At 46.0% G+C, this 22,023-nt stretch overlaps 1 protein-coding gene across 2 annotated transcripts in view; it reads right to left on the bottom strand.

Moving 5' to 3' along the window:
* The window catches only part of EIF1AD (eukaryotic translation initiation factor 1A domain containing), a 325,274-nt gene that overhangs the window by 259,358 nt on the left and 43,893 nt on the right, over positions 1-22,023 (bottom strand). For both annotated transcript variants that reach the window (XM_085625867.1, XM_085625868.1), the window contains exon 2: positions 16,074-16,142. The gene's annotated coding sequence lies outside the window, so the exon portion shown is untranslated. The remainder of the gene's footprint in view (positions 1-16,073; positions 16,143-22,023) is intronic.

The following is a 22,023-nucleotide window of genomic DNA, read 5'->3' as shown; positions in this document are numbered from 1 at the left end:
CTACTTTCACCTGCGATACTCTATCAATAAGTGTATTTATTTTTTGGTCAAGTACTTCACAGGCTTCTTGTATTTTTACTTGATTTCTCTCTGAGGTCGCGAAGTTTATTCTCATTTCCTTCATCATTTCCTCTAAGATGTTATCCGAGTGATGACTCGCCGAGGCTACTGAGTTTTGCCTGATGTCGGAGGTGATTCCTAACCCCTCCTTCGCTGTAACTGTCGCTCCTTTTTCAACACCCTCTGGTGCCTCTCCACCGGTCTCTAGATCCTGATTGGAGAGGATTTGGAATCTATTGCTCAACCCTGTTTCTGTATTGCCAACCTTAATTTTCTCTGCCATTTTTGGTTCAATAGCTACTACCGAAGGGGAAGGGAGTAGACTAGATAATTCTGTGGTGTTATTGCTTGTAGTTTTCACCGGTGTCTCTAGTCCTCCCCTTCCTAGAACTGGCTCCTTATCTCGAACCCTGAAATAGGATCTTAGGGAGGGAGTCCTTTTTTGTAATTTGCCCAAGCCCGGGGCTTTTCTTAAATTGGCGCGGCTTGCTCTAGATAGTGGGGCTTGTGGCTGGCCTGAAATATACTTTTTGTTCAGACTTCTTGCCACTATAGGTGGTGCGTTAGCCAGTGTTGAGAATTGTTCCTTATTGACTTCCCTGACTCCGGTACCTTTAGCCACTGAGGGGGTCTTGAGGTCAGAACTCCCTCTAGGAGGCAATTGCCTGCTCCTAAGGCAATAACCCTCTCCTTCGAGGCACCCACTCTTAAAACCTCTATTGATGATTCGGGGGGGGGGGGGTTTGGTGCCCTCCAGGATTCCATCCACTGCCACTCCTTGTTCTCCAGCTAACCCTGGGAAGGAATCCAAAGACACTCCTAAGGAGATCCCTTCCTGCCCTGCCCCCTTTTCCACTGGCACTTTATCAAAGTTTGATACAGATACAGAGCCAGAGCCTAGTACACTTACCGGCTCATATAAACGGTGACATTCAGATTTCTGGTCTTTATCAGCTGTGCGGGCTGCTCTCCCAGAGTATGGGCTGCCCGTGCTACTGTAGTTTACATTAATGGAGCAGCACCGCGTTCTTCTCCCGTATACTGCCTCAGTCACTACCACAGATCTCCCCCGGAAGGAGACTCTACCGGCGGCCCTCCTGTTGCTGCAGCGCGCTCCAGCAGCTTCCGCCCACACTCCCGCGGACCTTTGTCGCGGGACCTCCAGTGTGCTCCTCCTGCACCACGAGACCCTCAGAACGCCCCGGCAAGCTCCACCTCATTGGGCCGGGCGGAACCTCACGGTGACAGGCAGCGAAAGTACGCTACCGCTGAGATCGACGCTATTACCAGGGCGCAACGCTGACACCGCTGCGGACGCCGGCAAGTCATAACCGGTCTCAAAGTTTCGTAATTTTCGCAAGTACGTTTTTTTTTCTTCTCCCTTTTATTTCCAGATCTACTCCCAATCCATATCCGTATAGTTTTCGACCTGCTTTACATTCCTATATTGATGGCGATAGCACGCTTCATTAAATGTGGATTTCAGGGCAGGGAGCTCCCGACCGTGCTCCTCAGTCAGCCGCCATCTTCTCCCAGACTGGTGACCTTTACCTGCTTCTGGCAAATAAGTACATTCCCCCAAGACCATCTCACACTCCCCAATTAAAACTGAGTTTTCATTTCTAGCTCATATTGCTGAATCTGAAAATTGTCAAAATATAGTTTTAGCTGGGGATTTTGACGCAAAAATATCAACCCAAACTTAAAAAGTCTTTGTAGATGGCTTAATATTCCATCAGCGTTATTTCCAGCTAAAATTAAATAAGATAATGAGGCTGCGCCCGATTGGAACTTTTGAGGTAGCACAAATGCCTCAGAGTGAATGGTAGAATGGATAACAATGTCCGGGCAAATTACACTCATGTCTCAATCTGAGGCCCTTCTCTTTTTGAGTATGTGATTTATTCTCTTTTCCTATTCAGCTCGCTTTCAGATTTGAATGTAATTGATACCATTCTGAGTGATCACATGCTAATTCCTTTTTCTATCGATTTAGAGAAAGCAGGCTGAGGTCTTGAAATAGTAAGTGCGGTGTTGTAATGGGAGAATTCATTATTATTATCATAAAATAACAGTGTTAAAATGAATGCTCCCAAAAATTTATTTGGAAGCATAAGCTTTATATCTCATTTCTCCTGCTCAATCTGATGGGTTTATGTCGTCTTTCGGGTCATGCCTGACCCTTTATGCAATAAGAAGTCACCTGGGAATTGGTCACCGAGTGCACAACTCCTAAATAGGGAGATAGAGTAACTAGAAGGCTAATCTTGTACTGCTCCATCGGGAGAAGTAAGATAATTAGCAGTTTAAAGAGCGGAAGAGTGAGACAGAAAGCTACCAATAAAAAAATGTGCTTTGGCCTTAAGTGGATTGATTTAGGAGAGGCTGTGATCTCAAAAGATACAAAAACATTTTGGAAAATTATGGCCAATGGCTGTGGTAATGCGGTGAAATAGATACCAATCCCAGTCAAAGAATCAGATTGGTTCAACTATATAACAGACTTATATGCCTCCAATTCCATGGATATCGATCTGTTATTTGATTTACTTTCTGGAAGTATTAATTGTAAATATGGCCCTCCCACAACTGAACAGATCAAAGGCTTCATTCTTGATTTAAGATCTTCAGGGGCTAGGTGTTCCAACGCGAATCAAATCTCAGTAAAGCATCCTTTTTGGTTTATTCTCCTAACCCCTTTGTTTCAATATTGTTATTTTAAAAGGAGTTATCCCAGAATCTTGGTCTGGGAGCATTATTGTACCACTGCATATATAGTGCCCTTATTTGGGAGTAGCCTGTCCCCAACATGGCCGCTCTGAGCGGATGCTCCGTGGTGAACCCTCTTACCAGCTTCCTGAGCGGCGTTCCGCCACACTGTTATCCCACCCAAAACAACGATTCCTCAACCGGAATGGGGGCAGATCACCTGAAGCTCAATATCGCCCTTCTCAGACCTTACATCGCTGAGAAATGAGCCGTGATGTCCCTACCAATTAATACGCCATGATGGTGACCGGAGAGCTGTGAGAACGTGCCCGGTGCCGAAAGAAGTGTACTGCATTGCCGCCGACCTCCGTTTTTCCAGCATACATCGCCCCCACCCCTCGGCCCGCATCTTGAAACGTCGACTTGTCAGCCGACCCACCTGGGGAGATCATCGTAGTGTAATACCGCATCAACCCCAAAATGGTGACGCACCCGATCGCAGTGCCTCCAACCCAGTGGTACATCTGTTTCCTTCACAGAGCGGCTGCTTCTTGTGAGGAAAGCCATCTGTATTCCTCTGCTCAAGGTAGCATTTGTTTGCGGACTGTTGCATTGTACTTGCCATTCACGGCGATTGGTCCCAAGATGCTGCCTGTACCTGCCTGACTCTAAAATTATGGCCACAATTTTCCCATTCGAACCTCGTCTGCACTCATCTCGCTGCAAATATTAGATTCATGTGTAATACGGAGCACTATTTGCCAACGCTTCTTCATTGGTGGCCCCTTGATCTGTTGCAACTTCTCCATTGCTCACTTTGGTCCGCGTTTGTTGAGGAAACCGGGTGCTCTGCGGACAAGATGGCGTCCAACACATGTTGAAGTCATACTTTACCAAAGATAGTCTTTCCAACAGCATTTGATGCATTGTGTCAGCAGGATCCCATGCAACTAACCCAGCATCCCATCTAACTCCTGTGTCCTTAATGCCTTGTAGCTTCACCTGATCGTAGGCATTGGCAGCAGCTGCGCACAGTCCCTCTGCATACAAAACACCCCTCTGAGACGATTCCACTACGTCCACGGCTAGGGAACCTTTTACTTTGACGTCGCCAGCGATCCCTCCCTACGTCCTCTGATGAGGGAGGACGAGGCAGACGGCGCCTCCCAGTAACACCGGGACCGATGCCTTGATGGAACTATGACGATGCCCCATGGGCTGAAACTATAACTGTTTGCACTTACTGTGGAGCCGGAGTACCCTTGGTCCATGCCAGGTGGAGTTATCCTAAGCAGCTATAGAGGAGTTTGGCGCAGGTTCACCCCCTCGGCAGTCACCTACCCAGCCGGACATCGGACATTGCTTTTCACGGTTTTGTCTGTCCTTCACGTTGACTGCTTTGTTTCTGAAATTGTTCCCCCTGAAGTTCTTTTCCCCCTCCCGGTCTGCCTGCCTCGATCTGCATTCCTTTCCCTTATTTACCTTTCCCCCTCTACCTTTCATTCCCCATATAGACGTGTGTCTTGGCTATGCTTCTCGCTAATAACTTATATTATTGTGTGATCTCATGTTTTCCTCATAAGCCTATATTTGGCTCCTGTAACTGATATAATTTTTGTAACCTGTAACTCGCTGATCCTCTTGTAAAGTGCTCTGATACCTCCGGGTCTAGCCAGCGCTATATAAAACTCTGAAAATAAATGAATAAACAATTATAGGCAGATTGCATTACTAGATTATGTTGGGGAGATATTTTAAAGAAGTATCGTGGAGCATTTGAAGGTTTGGGTGGCTGAGTTAAAGCGAATTCCTATGGAACAAGCTTGTTTAGAAAAAGGTGTTGCACACTGGACAACACAGCCATGGTGCAGTTAATTTTGGAAAAATATGGCAGTATCAGTGATCTAACTGTTTATGCAGTCTTCGTCGATTTTTCGACAGTATTTGACAGGGTGGACAGACAGATGCTCTAGAAAAATGGTTTAGCCTAGGTATCCCTGGGAACCTATCAGGGTTAATTATATATTTTCACTCCTCCACTTGGTGCCAGGTTTTACTTGGTAGTGACTAGGATCTTTCTTCTAGAATGTATACCAACAATGGTCTTAAACAAGGCTGCCTGTTGACCCCTCTGTAATTCTCCCTATACATGTACTACTTGCCTTTAGCCATTTCAGAGTGAACAGGTGATGCGCCTAACATAGGGGATCATACAATAACCTGCTTATACACACATTTTTCAAAACTATTAACACCATAAAAAGTACTGCCACTTTTTTTTAAAGGCAAAATACATAGGAAGGAAATTAAATTTAAATGGGAATTAGGCACGGAGATTTTAGAGGTAGAGAAAAATGAAAAATTTCCTAGCTATCGTAACGGAAAGTTTCAATTCTATTAAGGACTCGGAGGCGAGGATTATGCTATTCTTTCAACGCTTTATTAACAGCAGCCATTCAAAGGATAAACAACTACTATTCCCATGAACCAAAGGGAATAAACTAAAAACAATAGAGAGTCCCAGTCTAGATAGTCCTCCTTGTCATGCACCAATCACAGGGCCCCCATGCATATGTAGTCCTCTGTCCCTGTTCTCTACTCCTCTTTCGTCGCTCCAAGCCAGCCAATCCCAAAGTTCAGGAGTCTTGTTTGCCGGTGTCGCCTGCAAAAGCAAAGCACAATGTCAGCGACAGCGATGGTTTAGGTTTAACACTAAAAGGAGGGAAGCATTCAGCCGAAAAACCAAAGTCTACAGAAGGATTTCAGAACCACAACTTAAAACACATCAGAGATAAAATTCATTACTTACCGAAGTACGAGGGTGGGAACGGACCTGAAATAGGTGCCCTGGGTGGGATAATCCTTGCCTCCGAGTCCTTAATAGAATTGAAACTTTCCGTTACGATAGCTAGGAAATTTTTCATTCTATGTCAGGACCGGAGGCGAGGATCATACTCGTTTAAAGCTTACTCACCACCAAGTGTGCCATGTCTAGCACCGGCTTAAAGTAAAACAGCTTAAAGGTGGATTCGGAAGACCAGTCTGCCGCGTTCAGAATGTCCTCCAGACGAGCTCCCAGGGCAAAAGCTTTAGAAGCCATGGCCCCTCTGGCCGAGTGGGCACCAAAACTCCGCAGATCAATCCCAGCCTCCTGCATCACCCAACGAACCCAACGGGCGATTGTGGGAGAAGACACAGCCCTATGAGGCTTCCTTAGTGCAATGAGCAACTGCTGCTCACCCAGAGGTCGGAATTCTTCAGACATCTCCTCGTAAGCCTTGAGGCAAGAGACTACGCATAGCTTAGGAGAGTCCGGGAAAGCCGGATAAGAAATGGACGTCGTGCCGCACTTCGTCCTCCTGCGGATCGTGAAGGTCACTCCGGAAGGAGAATAGATCCGCGCTGACACATCCAGTGCCCGCACATCTGAGACGCGCCTGCAAGAAATGAGGCACAGGAGCATAGCTAGCTTAGCCGAGAGTTCCTTTCTAGATAAGAAACGATTAGGTTGCCATGATAAGTAAAGATTCAGAACCTAGTTCACGTCCCACAACTGGGAGTAACGAGGCTCAGGAGGCAAAGAAAGCCTAATGCCGCGCAGAAGACGGCAAACCAAGGGATGCTCTCCCACGGGAGAGCCATCCACCAGGGAGTGACCCGCGGAAATGGCAGACCAGAAGGTATTAATGGTTCGATAAGCCAAACCCTCCTCCGTCAAGGCTGCCAAGAAATTTAAAATGGCCGTCACATCTGCTGCCACGGGATTGAAATGCCGTCGCAGACACCAGCGAACCCATCGTCTCCACGTGGAGCGGTATCGCTTAAGGGTACCATCGGCCCAGGCCTTGGACATGAGCCTCTCAGCTGCTCCCGAAAGGCCTGGGATCGCCCATCGACCCCTGTAATCCGCCACGCCATCAGAGCCAGGGAGCCCTGGGAGACGAGAGGATGGGGAAGTCCGTCCGGACTGAGCAGGAGAGTCGGAAAACGGGGGAGTGGGAATTGGAAAATCCCAAGAAAGTTCCAGAAGAACTGGAAACCAGACTTGAGACCTCCAGATGGGTGAGATCAACACAATGCTCGCCTGCTGGCGACGCAACTGGGCTGAGACCCTCATCAACATTGCGAACGGCGGGAAGGCGTACCCCGCCTCGTCCCTCCAGTCTTGCAGGAAGGCATCCGTGGCCGCTGCCAACGGATCCGGTCTCCAACTGAAGAACCGGGGAAGCTGAAAATCCAGACGGGAAGCGAAGAGATCCGTCGAGAAAGGGCCCCAGACACTCTGGAGATCCGCGAAAACCCCCGGATGAAGTTTCCAAAGGCTCATATCGTGGGAATGCCGCGAGTGGAAGTCTGCCACCTGATTGTCGAGACGCGGCAGGTATTCTGCCGTAACCGAGACATGATGATCGAGGCAATACTGCCAGAAATTTGCTGCCAAATCCGCCAGAGCCCGCGCCCCCTAGATGGTTTATGTACCGGACGGCGGAGACATTGTCCATGCGGAGGAGAACGCAGGACCGGACTGAGTCCTTCGTCCAGCATTTGATCGCGAACGATCCTGCCAACAGCTCGAGACAATTGATATGAAGCTGTCGTTCCTGCGGAGACCACACTCCTCCTGTAGTGAATTCGCCACACCGTGCGCCCCAGCCCGATCTGCTGGCGTCGGACTCGATGACAATATCGGGCGCGGAACCAAAAATGGCTCGCCCGTTCCACGCCTCCATGTTGATCAGCCACCATTGGAGCTCTTCCCTGGCATCTGATGAGAGGGCAACCTTCTGCGAGTAAGAGAGACCTTTGCGCAGGTGACGAGCTTTGAGGCGCTGTAGGGCCCTGTAATGGAGAGGGCCCGGAAAAATCGCCTGAATGGAGGCCGAAAGAAGCCCCACAATCCGGGCGAGTTGACGGAGAGACAGTCGGGATTGAGTCAGGGCTCTCCGGATCTCGTGGCGAATCTTCGCCATTTTCTGAGAAGGAAGACTGAGGGTTGATTCCACGGAGTCGATGACAAACCCCAAGAATACCACCTTTGAGCGGGCACCAACGTGGATTTCGACTCGTTCACCACAAAGCCCAAGCTCTGAAGGAGGTTGACTGCCGACTGCAGCTGCGACGCCAGGGCGCGAGGGCACTGAGCCATCAACAAGATATCGTCCAGATATACGATGAGGCGCATACCCGAAGCACGCAGACGTTCGATCACGGGCCGCAAAACCTTGGTGAAACACCAGGGCGCGGAGGATAGGCCGAAGGGTAGAGTGGTAAACTCGTACACCTTGTCCCGCCAAGTGAACTGAAGGAACCACCTGTGCGGGGGAAAAACCGGAATGGTGAGATAAGCGTCCTTTAAGTCGAGGCGCGCCATCCAATCGCCGGGTCTGAGGAGGTCGCGCAGCAGATGGATCCCCTCCATCTTGAAATGGCGATAAACGAGCCATCCGTTGAACTCCCGAAGATTGATGACCGGACGCTGCGTACCATCTGCCTTGTCCACCAGAAAGAGGTTGCAGAGGAAACCCCGAGGGTGGGGAACGGACTCCACAATCGCTCCTTTGTCGAGCAGAGAGGAGACCTCTTGGTCGACCAAAACGGCGTCGGAGGCCGAGAAGGAGAGGGGACGCGGTGGAAGGGGCTGAGAAGGGTCTCCGTGAAACTCTATATGAAACCCCCGGACGGTCTGCAGAACCCAGGCGTCTCCCGTGACAAAAGTCCAAGCCTGGAAAAAATGCGCCAGACAGCCCCCCTCCTTTAGACGGGAAGAAGGGAGAACACTCACCGGACACACTGGAGGCTCTTCCGCCTCGGCCGCCTCTGCCTTTCCCGCGTCGTCCTCTGGTGGGGTAGAAATTGCCGAATCTGGCATGATCCTGATATTGACCACCTCCGGAGCCTTGCCCTCTGCCCTGATTTGGCCGGCCGGACGAACGGCCCCTACCTTGTCCAGCCCCCCTGAAAACACGGGGACGGAAAACCCTGCGGATGGTGGATTGGGCCTTGTCTAACGATGTGAAGGTATTCACAAATTTTCCTAACTCCTTAATGAAGGGCTCTCCGAAAAGTCCTCCCTGGGCCACAGAACCAGCCTCTGAATCGGCAAGATCCCCAAGCTTGGGGTCAACTTTGATAAGTAAACTTCTGCGCCTCTCAGTAGAGAGCGCGCAGTTAGCGTTTCCCAGGAACACCACCACTCGTTGGGCCCAAGCGGAAAGCGTTTCCGGAGAAATCAGCGAGCCGGACTGCTTGGCCTCCTCAGCCATGTTTAGGATTTTAGTGATGGGGCCGAGGATATCGAGGAGCTTGTCCTGACAAGCTCGCCAGGATCTATCGATGCCCCTCTTAGGGTCTTTGACGAATTTTTGTAGGAAGGTGGCCATACGTGGGTCAATCTCTGGGGTGGCCGCCACTTTCCCTTCCAAAGTAGGACGGGGACACTCCACCCGTAGACAGCTCCTAGCCGCGGCCTCCAACGGCCGGCGGATCCTACTAGCTACATACTGGGCGACCTTATCAGAGGGGGCCCAGTCCGAGGACCGGGGATGCAGGACATCATCAGGATCAAGCATGTCAGAGCAGAGATTCTGTGGATCAGAAGAGGGCTCCGGGCAGGCGGGGCGCCAAGGACGGGAAGGGCCAGGTTCCTCGTCCGCGTCCCCTGAATCACCGTTCCCCGGGGAAGGTGAAGGTCCCTCTACAGGCTTGCTCGCCAGAAACGCCTGCTTAAGGCGGGCAAAAGCATCCAGGTCCACCCCTGAATCTCTAGGGCGCTTGGCCGGTGGAGCTTGGGAGTCAGTGGGGGTAACACCATCGCCGGGCGCAGGAGCCGGGAGGGACTGAGTAAACTTAGCCATCTGCGCGCAAGCCTGCTCAATGCGCCGCGACAGGCGATCCTCTAAAGGAGCCATGGCCTGCTCCACTGCTCTGTAGATGAGTCGTCCACTACGTTATAAAAATCATCATCCCACTGGATGGACGTAAGGGGATCCTCCTCCCATTGATCCTCCTGAAAGGACTCTTCTTGGTAGTCCTCCATTAGGCCAGGAAGCCACACCACCTAGGTAAGTGGGTAAATAATGAGGGTAACCTCACAAAAGTAATGCTCGCGTTACTACTGGGCGCAAACCCTGGGACACACAGCCCTGGTGCAATAAATTCAAATGGGCAGCCTGCCAGAATAATTGTCCCAATACTGACTCTGCAAGAGCGATATAAAATGGCCTAAGATACTGGCCCCCAAAGCAGTGGCAATCCACGTGCAGCACTTCTGCCTAATGGCAGATACAGACTCGCTAGCGCGAGCGTTCCCAGGGGCGTCACAAAGCAAAGCACTGCCTCAAAAGGCAGAAGTACTGACCACAATGGCGTAATGACAGGCAAAAGGCTCTAGAGATCGTCCGCGTCTCCGTTGAACGACGCGCGGAATGCGCGAAACGCCGGAAACGCGGACGATCGAGAGGACACGTCTCTGCGCCCTCTAGCGGTGGGAGGGGACACCGCGAGCCCGCACCACAAGAGATCCGGCCGCTAGGGAGAGAAGCGCTCCCGCGGCCGAGCGAGGGACCGAGTAGCGGTCACCTCGCAACAACGAAAACTGTTAAGCAAAGGAAAAAACACTCGGGAAGACGCGCGCGGCTCCCGCGCTGCTCAAAAGTGAAGCCGGCTCACCAGAACCAGACCTACGATACGAGGTAAAGACGACAATTACAAAGGCAAATCATCTTCACCACATAGTGTACATAGCGCCGCTAGAGAGGGTAACAGTTTTAACAGTTCTAAAACGGTAGGGAAGATAATAGGTAACACGATCTGAGAATAAATAAGCAGCATGCAAAAACACTACTTAGCTTTGGCTGCAGCAGCGAAGAAAGAGGAGTAGAGAACAGGGACAGAGGACTACATATGCATGGGGGCCCTGTGATTGGTGCATGACAAGGACGACTATCTAGACTGGGACTCTATATTGTTTTTAGATTATTCCCTTTGGTTCATGGGAATAGTAGTTGTTTATCCTTTGAATGGCTGCTGTTAATAAGGCGTTGAAAGAATAGCATAATCCTCGCCTCCGGTCCTGACATAGAATTACCAATACTTAGTGATTGTTTTCTAGTAACTCAAGTGAATAAGATCCTATACAACATCTCTCAAGTAAGGCTATTCTCCATGTAAATGGCTGCAGATGATTTTACAACTACTTAGGTCAAAGACACTTTGAATATATGATTTTAATGTACCATTTAAAGGTTCCTGCTACTCTTTATATGCCACAGAAATACCCACAGTGAAACATGGGCCTTTATTGATATAATGGAGGGCCACATCCTAAGTAAACGGTGTGTCCAAGCGATAAGGTTGGAATGCGGCCTGGTTAGTACTTTCATGCAGGCCCTTATGGCAGTGATTCATGGTTTATTGAAAACGTTAAGGAATTTATGCTCTGAGAAATTTTCAATAAGCATCTAGATAATTCTGGATTTAGTAGAATAACTTCTTATGGATTGAAGAGGTTTCAGATTCAACAGAATGCTTTAAAAGCCCTGCCTACTTTGCTATAAAAAAAAGTTTATTGACAAAACTGGAAGGCAATATCAGTGGTGGGCAGGATATAGACTTTTGCTTGGAAAAAGAAAAGTTTAATCATATTGCTGCTTCACCCACTCTAAACAGATTTCAATTATTTTTAACCTTAAATTTAGATCTTGGTTGTAGACATTTTCTTTTATTTGGAATGAATATCTTACCATTGAAACACAGAATGGGTGCCTGGCAAAATTTACCAGTGAATATAGAATCTGTGATTTATGCAATAATGGGATTCACAATGTAAACTACTTAATTTGTATATACCCTACATTGTATTTTCCTTGCCGACTATTTTTAAAACTGCTTTTAGAAAATCTAATGTTCTTACTTTCAGTGAAGCTTGACACTTGTTATTTTTACCTGTGAATTAAATGTACTCGTTTAAAATATATATATATTTTAAATGTTATGAAATTGTACTAAAATGAATTAAATGTATTCTGTGTTGTTTCTGTGGACCTCTTAGGAGATCCAATGCTTGCAATAAAAACTTGAACTTGGTTAATTTTGAGGGTGAAAATGTTAGGTCTCCAAGTTGCATTTTGGAACTTTCCTGTTGCAGGCTCTTGGTTATTCTGGTCTTTTCTAAGGAATCTAGCACCTTTTGGAGTTACTTTAAGTACTCCTTACAAGTACTGGTGTATACCCCACTATCAGCCAGATGGGTCACACAACACTAATTCACAAAGAAGAAAGAAAAATAGTTCACCAGCCACTAAAATGTGGTGTTAATCTGATGACAGGGTAATTTGCCAGTAGCCACTGATGAAAGCAAACGTACTAAAGTACTGTGCTACTCTTCACTTGTCTACAAGCTTATCAGCTTACGGAATAGAACATCCATCGGTCATGGTAACAATACTGAGGCCCAAACGTTCACAAAAAAAGCACAGGTCAGTCGAAACGTGCTTGGGTACCAGTATCACTTCTGGCCCATTGACTACAAAGTAATCAACAAGTCCCATGCCAATAATTTTGGCTACTTCTGCGTTAAAATGTGAAGATGTGGTAATTTCACACCATGCGTTCCACAAGATCTACATGTAGGTCAAGATGAAGGTAGTCCTGTTTTCAGAAAACATTTCTGGAAACGGAGGGTTTGGGCTGTCCTAATGGCGCACACCCTTGTAGTGAAACCCCCTATAATTTTTGTGTCACATATAGGTAATATCCCCGTCAGGATCCTCAGGAGGATTTTTGTTAAAAAAACAACCAATATTGCCCAGTATTGTTACCTGCAGAACAAAACATGCATTGGCATAGCCAATAGGTCTCGCCTTTGGGACCTTTCAAGTTAACCATGTAGCATATGTTCTGGGGTGCTACAACATCTACCGTTACTTAACGTGCCACTAGTGAATGGCCAAACCCCCAAGGTTGGTCTTCCAAGCTATTTATTGAACAGTGGAAATGCAATTTATGCCCAGAAAAGGCAAGTCTGCAACTTAAAGAAATTGAAATGAATAAAAATAATGTTACTCAAATAATGCCTTCACTGATTGCACCACGCGGTGATGCAATGATAAACTAAAATGTTTCAATGAAGGACCAACAAGAAGGGAAGATTCCTCACTTTATTAAGTACATGCCGGTTCGACCGTTAAAGCAAACGGCAGCCAGTAACTGACATCCAGCCCCCAACCTTTTACATTCCACTGTGACAAAACATTCACAGTGGCTCATGCCACAGGTTCAAACTCGGAACCTAACACAAATCTATATTGATTAATGTAAGGAGTGACATGATAGGTGGGCACCATCATGCCATGTATAGCTACAACAGGCAAATAATTATCATTGTTATGCTAAACATGGACTCCATAATCCGAAGGTGGTTTGAGGCAGTGCCACACTTCCGAAGACCCTTGGAAATACAGACTAACTGCGTGCTACTTGCGGTGTTAGCCTCTCACGTTTGCACGTTTTTTAAAATGTACCTCTCATTACAAAACTCAATAAAGAAATGTAAAAAAAAAAAAAAAGATGGAGAAACAGGTGGGATGCAGATGCTAAAATGCTGCCTTCATTGTGTTTTGGATATTAGCTTAGTAAATGGCTGAAGCAGATCTTTCTCTTTGTAAAACACTGATTGATTTAAAGACAACTAGCAATCTTTCAAGCGTGTTGGAAAATAGGGGCCGTGTGCCAGTCACTTTATAGAAGCACTTTTAAGAGGGCCAACGAGTTCATAGCAAATGTTGTATAACAAAAAGAGAATGCAGAAGTCAGGAGTTCTGGACCATTTAATCCTTTGTCGCTTCTTAACTTTTGCTATTGTGTTTGGCTAAAGGGATATTTCCGGAGCCGGGCTGGTTTTAGCGGGCACCGAGTGTTTCTGCGGTGGTCCAGAATAGTGGGGGCAGGTTTTCTTACAGGGGGCGGTTTTGCAGCAGTGCTGGAATATGGTCCGTCAGAAAAGCGGCAGCGGGAGTGGTGCTTCCCACTTCCAACAACCCCTCCCAACCCCCAGGGAAGGTCGAGCTGATTGCCAGGGCTGGTTTTAGTTCCCAGTCCGGCCATGGCCATTTCTACCAGTTTAGACAATCGTAAAAGAGCACATTTGTTATTACATTGTCATAGTTTTTTGTGGCTATAAATTCTAATTGTAAACATTTAATCCAGATGGTGAGGTGGATTGGTTTTACTTAGAGAGGTTTTCATAAGTACGAGATTTGTGTACTATTGCTACCCAGCCTCCATGTTATTTGCGACCTCTTCAGCCAGCGCAGACTTAATGTCAAAAGCAAGGTGAGGTTTGAGCCTACATTTACAATCTATATAGCAAAAGTAAGGGCCATGATTGCAGTACAATTGGCTAAAACGACAGGGCTGGTTGGTGGTGTCACCCATGGTATGGACCTAGTGTATAGCTGCGCCTGTTTGTGTGTTACAGAACTACTAAGTGTGCCATGCTGTGCGAGGGCATCTTGCACAGTTGCTGCGATGCTATCCAAAGCTGCATGTGGCAGAGTGCATGCAAGCTACTCAGCGTTTTATCTGAGGGAGGCCTGCACAATAACAATGACGGCTATGGTGCACAGGCGAAGACTCTGGACCCTGAGTTTCCAGCCACACCCAAAGCCAATCGGACATGCCTGCATGCAGCAGCGGGAGGTGAAGCAGACTTGCGCTAATGACTCACATGCATTTACTGGTCGGTCTTCTCACATCATGCATGGCAGTGAGTTGCGTTGGTGTTGTGTGTGCATGCATGTACAGCCACTTCCGAATTATGTTATCCCGAACTCCTATGACAACAAGTCCCTTCCAAGGCCTCCACTCTGAAACACATGTAATTGTCAGGCAGACACTTGAAGGGATGGCCCAACGCCCTCTTGCAGAGGCAATTCAAAGCACTGCTGACAGTGATCTAAAGTAGGTGCTGTCGAAGTGTAAGCTATGCGAGTGTGATCGTCCGCTGGTGGTACACAAAATGCGAGGGTTGGCTCACTTGAGTCCCTTTCTGTCCAGTCACCTAAGGCTGCCGACCAACGAGGAAGTGCTGCTGGACAGCCTGGGACGTCCTCTCCGCCTGCAGCGTGTGTGGCCCTGAGTTTTCAGCCGATGATTGAAGTGCCCATGTCTGTAGCAGCCTCGGCGCTTACAAAGTAAAAGCACAAATGGCGCGCTGAAAAGAAAGAGAAAAAACACCCGCAAGTGGGTTGTACCAGAGCTGTCGGACGGATGATTGAAGGAGGGCCCTGCGTGGGAGACCCCTACCCACTGTCCCTGCAGTAACAGTCTCGGGGCTTACAAAATAAAAGTAAAAGCGTGCATGACGCGCTGAAAATAAACAAGCTGTTGCCATTGTAGAACATCGCGCCGGAATGACAAAAAGAAAGTGCTCACCCCCTAATTAAAGGAGACAGTGTCACGCCGCCAGTAAAGCATCCAGTCCAGGTGGGCAGGGCAAAAAGAGGACAGGGCGGTAACCAGAAGGGACTAAAAAGCCTCTGTTACAATCAAAAGACACAGTTTAGCATAACTTTTAATGCGAACCAAACAAAATAATGGGCAGAGCCGATACACCACTTCTGAAACTATTGATTCCAAGAAGCCCTTGCAGAGCGAGCAGCGCATGCGCACTGCAACGCCAGGCAAGACCTAAAAAGAGAAGGCAATAGATAACGAAGAGCAAGGATTGAAAACTGAGCTGGCAGCACTCAAAACTTATGTCTGCTAGCTCAGCTTTCCCTGTAGCACACTAGTTGTTTCCCCTAAACTACGATTGGAATGTGAAGCGTGCGCTAGTTAAAGAATGCACACTTCACCCAAGTGAATTCTGGAAGAAGCAGCCTTTCGAAGTTCTCCGTCATGGAAGCTTAGTTATGGCAGAGAGGTCATGTCCTCTCGTCAATTACCTTCTGCTTAAGTGTCTCAGTAAGGAGTTGGTCCACTGGGTAGTGCCTCTACACGAAGTACGCTTCTCTGTTTAGGAGTAGTGTTACGTATTCAGAGTCTGAGCACTCGCGCTTCTCATGGAGTCTCAAAATTAAGACTGAGGAGCATACTAGAGACACTATCAGGAGATAGTGTACCATCCACTGTACATAATTAGAGTAAAGAGAGTTACTTATACTCAATTACAATTGAGGAGCGAGAAAAAAGGAAAAGATAATAATTACTCACCTGGTGTTTTTTCTCTTGAGGGAAAAAGAAAAAAAACAAAGCAACAGAAACAGATAAGAACCCGTTGCCAATTTAAGAAGAATAACACTTACCTGAGAGTGAAGAAGGTCTTTTCCAGTCAAAGCCTTTGTCGAATGTGCGGAGTCACACAAGTACTTACACTGGAAGGAAAAGATAAGCAAATGTTAAATTGTAATTAATTATTTGACTGAAAATAATAAGAACATTAAATTACATAATTCTAGTATACAAAAATTCTGTGAGAAATTAGAAAGAAGGTACATTTCACACTGCATAGAAGAAGAGCAATAGACTTAGACAGATTGAGAACGTTTTCAAGGTAAATCATACATATAGAATGGAGTTATTGTTATAGTAGAGTAGGTAGAATACATGACCTATGTTTGTATTTTGTTGCCGTTCTTAATCAAGAAAATATTACGTTTCATAACTTTTGCAAGCAGAAAAAAGAACAAGAATTGGCATAGCCAATAGGTCTCGCCTTTGGGACCTTATAAGTATTTAGTTATGCAGCACAATATCCTTGGTGCAACAACATCAAGTGTTGCATGGCTAAACACTTATACGGTCCCAAAGGCGAGACCTATTGGCTATGCCAATGCTTGTTGATAAAGTCACAAATGAAAGTGTATTGGGCAAGAGAGCTGCTTCATCTATCATGTTACCTAACATAACATTTTAGTCTGGCTTGACAGCGCAGATGTTGCCAGACAATTATGTGAGCATCACCAGAGTGAGCCCACATGTTGGGTGCCAGGAATACATGTTTTGAGTAGGCAGACGTTTTGTGCTTCCACAAAAATGTGCTTGTCCTACATGCAGCTGTAATCATTTTGTTTATTTTTCCAGAAGCCTAAATTTGAACATTCAGGGGCATACACTTGACATTGAAATACTGTTAAAGTGTTTTAGATCACTAGATAATATATGCTGGCTTTTTCTGGCAGCAGCACAGATGGAAAGAGTGCAGTCATTAACCTTCATGGATTTTTAGGTCTGACTTGACAGTACAACTGTCACTTGACCTTTTAACCTACTTCAATATTATTTACAGTTCTTTGCGTTCACTCAAATGCATAGCTATTCCCAAACTATTCACTTGTAACGTTTCACATTACCATATAACATTCCTTTTAAGCCCGGCCTATTGCAATGGCCAATGCTTGTTTGTGTATTTGTCAACCAAGGTTTGGCCTGTGTGAGCACACACTGAGGCGCAAACACAAGAAGTCATTAAATATAAGGTGCACTGCCACAGAAGCGCGTCAAAAGAAATGTATTCCTGGCCAATTGCCAAACTTTGAGTTTACGCAATCAAGAATGAAGTTATGGGTGAACAATAGTTCTTTCTTCTTTGTGAGTTTGACTCTCCCGAACAGGAAAACCGTCACAAATTCTAGGTGGATTAGATACTGGATGTAGTCCTGCCTCAAACTGACAGATGAGGGTTCCTGAATTAATGGGAGTACATTTAATGAACATTCCTGTATCCACGGTTGTCATTTAGAAAGTTTTTTTTCCTCCTAGACATGTGCCAGACTACCGCGTGGCCGTCCAGTTATACTTTTCCCATTCATTTGAATCTTGAGAATAGGACCAAGCTGCCCAGTTTTTTGGATCAGGGAGGTCCTGTGGTTGCCTCTCTATCTCATCTCCAGACTGATTAAACTAAGATTCTTTCAAAAGATGAGAATTTAATTGACTGACACTAGCTGTTATCAGGAAAAAATATTTACCATCATGCAAGGTAATTTTAAATTATATATTCTTCCTCCCACATCTTCATCATCGCCTTTCCATGCCGAACTGGGAATCACGTTATGCAATATGTTATACGAGAAAACCTATTGAGTTATGTTTTCTTTTCTGCAACCCGTCATCAATAACGAGTTTGTCACATCCGGTTTTGATGATATCATTAGTGTGGACACAAAGACATTGAAACCTCTCTGATGCCACCTAGTGGGCGTGGAAATATTTTCCAGTACCAGCCTGGGAAGGTTCTTCACTGCGAGTAAAATGTAACAGAAGTTTTGTCCAAACAAGTAAAGATGAAAATTGCCTAATGTCATCATGGTAATTGGTTAATTGAATCTGAAGAATGGATAGGGGGAAATAAAGTGCTGAGTACATTTGAAATGATACATAACACTTATTAGTTTATATGTGACATATACTTTTACTATCGACAAAGATAATATCGACAAACCAACAGTGTTAGCCAAATAACTTATCTTATAAGTTTGGAAACTCTTTGCCTCCGTGTGTGTTTGAACAGCAGGGCAGGGAAATAGGTGTCATTCGAACGGGAGAAGGTGTGAATTTAATAATATGTCAGAATCACTTTCCTGCTGCTATATCTGCCTCAGTGTCTTCTCGATTTCTGTTCTCGTATACATAATTATTTTAATTTCGCAGATGTTTTTGACTAATTATGAAAATATACGATTTTACGCTCAATATTTCTTTTATACAAATCAAAAGAGAGCTTTACGAATAAAATGAAGTTTCTTTTTCCCCTGAACACCAAACCCTGCTGGTGCGCGCATCAGCTAGCAGACAGCTGAGCATGCGGAGGGCATTTCATTTTAATTATTCCTTGTAAGGTTCTTCGTGGATGTTAACGCGCGCGCAAAAGGTCACCGGGCCTATTAAAGCTGATGTTTGGTTTCATTGTTCTTCCTGCTGACACCAGGTGGAGCAAACCTCGATATCTCATTGTAGCTCCCAGTCATGGGGTGCAGATCTGTTCTTTTGCATCAAATGCGGTTTTCCTGAAACACTCCTAATAAACCCCAAGCACACTGCCCATCCAACAATAAACATGAAATCGTTCTGCAGCAATAACAAGAGATCTTAAAATGTAACCTTGGAGCAAATGTATTTTTCCAAGAGTCACGCCTGTACGTGGTGGGTAATATGCATTATAAAGACAAGCATTGGTCGTGCGCGAGCGGCCACGAGTCGCGATATGTGGTGAGGGAGAAGCGGGAGTTGTGTGTAAATGCTAAAAGGATAAAAAAAGGACGCGGGTGGTGCGCGCGTGATGGTGCCTCCGCTCGTGCATGTGCGCGTAACCGCACGTACCATGCAAGCAAAAAGCATGTGGTAGGACTTTTCAAAGCCCACTACTAAATGTCTCGCAGTGCAGCGCATGCGCTGGCTGGCTCAGGTGAGACCTAAAAACCTTTCTGGAGAAGAATCCACTGTTGGCAGGCTGTCTCTTCTTTTTATCCCCATTCCCTTTTCCCCCTTGGGACAACTCTGTTGCTCAGTGTTAGAGTTATGTAGAGAGCAGGTGGTATTCCGGGACGGGCATTAGGCACAGTCGACAGTAGTCGTTCTGCTCCCGTGCAAGTCAAGTAAGGCTAGATTATGCTTACAACTGATTAATTATGTCCAGAATCAGATAGATCTGCCAGAGAAGCTCATAAATGTTAGTATTGTCATCATAAAAATAGATAACTCAGTGATTCAGAATATTACCAAAGTGAAGAAAATATTTATCTCAATAATATCACACATACCTAACGGAATGGGGAAGAAGTCCTCATCTGCCAGGAGGCAGTATATAGGTGTTGGCGATTGCAGAGTCATGCTCTTCCCACAACATAGCTTTTGTGGACAAAGAGGACTACAATTAAATACCCTAAAGGGCAGTACGTTTCCAGCATACCTTTCTCTACCACACCCCGATTAAGGAGACCTTTAATATGCTCCTCAATATATCCTTATGGAGCAGGCAGTGGCCTTCTCACTAACAACGTCCAGCCAGGCACAATACTTTTGTTTCCATGTATGTTAATATAGGTTACTTTTAACCTCTTCTGTGCCCATGACGAGATAGTCTCGTCATGGAGCACGGTTGCGCTGTGCCCATGACGAGACTATCTCGTCATGAACCCCACCCACTAATGTAACGCCCGGCACAGGAGGGGGAAAGGGCGTGGCACTGAAGGGGTTAATGCCCATTCAATACAGAAAACAAAGCTTTTAGTAAGGTCATTCTGCAGTAAAAATTATATCATAACTATAGCCCTACATACATGCAGGGCCACCAATGAAATGGAAAAACTCCCTACAGCTCAAGCAACAGAATAGAAGTTATGTGGCAAATTAATACACACAAAACAGAGCATATTCTATATGTGTGGCACAGACAAAGCAAGAAAACCACTTCATTTTAAGGCCACCTTCTGGGGCTTAGTGTTAGGTGAACACACCCAAACACACAACTGCAGAACCTTTTAACATAAATTTAGGTCTGCAATAATTAATAACACAATCAAAAAATACAGAGAAGGCAGCAGCATGGCATGCCCTGAAGATGCCTCGTGGCAGGATGTACCACAACAAGTATATATTTGTCCGAATTACTTCATATTCCAACTGCATCATGAAATTACAGTGCTTCTTGGGGACAATTTACCCATTTACCCATGCAAACTTGATGTGCTAAGGTGGTTTGCCCTGGAGTTGAGCTCCTGCCCACTATTCATGGGGAATGCTCATTCAGGTGGCAAGTTGTGCAGCATCCCGTCGAACAACTAACATTCATCCCTGTACACAGATGTATTGAAATTAAAGGTGATCTTGTTAGTGTTGAAGAGGTCCCTACCAGTGCTGAGATACAAGGTGTTGAGAGTTCCTTGCCATCTTCTGAAAGCCATGGTGCACATACTTCCCACAGGTTTTTCAGATGGCAGTGTCCCGGAGAGAATCTGGTTTACAACAGAGCATGTTCCTCCTTGACTGCCACACTGTGGGTATCACCAAATATTTGAGCACATTGAACTGTCATCTTTCTTTATGAAGTCAGCTGTGTTGCTAGGACTAAGTACGTGTTTAAGCGCGCTGGCCTTCTTGCATGTTGTTTGAGGTTTAGGATAAAAATTATTCTGTATTTGTGTATTTAGGATGAGATGATGCTAATATTTATGCAGTATTATAGGTGTATATATCTATACATATTCTTAAAACATTAGTTTTAACCGGGCGTATTGACGACGTCAAATCGAAAACAGACCACCATTGATGCTTGTTCTTATTTAGTGTTGCTATATCAACTTGACGCGTTTCGACCGCAGCTGCGTATATTATTTTATTTTTTCACGGCGCGAGTATGTCCCTCTTGTTCCCAGACAAGACTCCAACACTCCACAGGATAGCCGTTATTCAAGATTTATTTTCGGCGTTGCTACACATAAATATATATAGATTCTGATGTGTTTTTTGTGGTGAACCAACCTGTAGATTTTTCTGCAATGATCTTGTTTTTTTGGGACTAGAATGATTTTCCCTATGTGTGTTTTTTTTAATAACTCTTTTTATTGAAAATAAACATAAATCAAATAAAAACAAACCTGGTGCAGTAACAAAACAAAATACAGTTCCTGCGGAGAGCAGGAAATATGAATGAAACAAAAGAAGACATTGGGTCAAAGGAAAACGCATTAATATTATCAGTCCCTGCGACCGCCATCCTATGGTGTTACATTGTCAACATCAGTCGTCTCAGTGAGTGGGGTGCAGAGATAACCTCCACTTTCATTCCAGGGGCCCCACACTTTGGTTCATTTACCCAGGCAACCTCTGCTTTCATACACCACCCTCTCCGCTTGCATGCACCAGTCCATGTCCAATGTCCAATCCATATGTCTGAGTGCAACCCCCCCCTCCTTCCAGGTTCTCGCAATATTGCGTTTAGCGATCGTACATCCCAGTGTGACCGAGAGCCGTTCAAACCTGGTTAGGTCAGTGGCTTCCCAAACATTCAAAAGACAGAGACGTGGGGATACCTCAATTGATTTATGGCACATTTTGGACATGGCAGAAACCACTCTTCCCCAGTATCTTTGAAGGGCAGGGTGTTAGAACTGGCACCATTGGCATGGGTAGTTCTCCCCACATTTCAGCTGGAGGGGACACGTGTTAGACCTGACACCATTGGCATGGGGCCCCGTTCCATTTTTTGCTGCTGCCTCATGTGTTTTTGCTGATTATAGATGCTTTGGGAACTCT

The sequence above is a fragment of the Triturus cristatus genome, chromosome 9, assembly GCF_964204655.1.
Source record: "Triturus cristatus chromosome 9, aTriCri1.1, whole genome shotgun sequence".
NCBI classification, from domain to species: domain Eukaryota; kingdom Metazoa; phylum Chordata; class Amphibia; order Caudata; family Salamandridae; genus Triturus; species Triturus cristatus.
The sequence above is the reverse complement of the archived record's forward strand: the minus strand, read 5'-3'. Positions and strand labels throughout refer to the sequence as shown.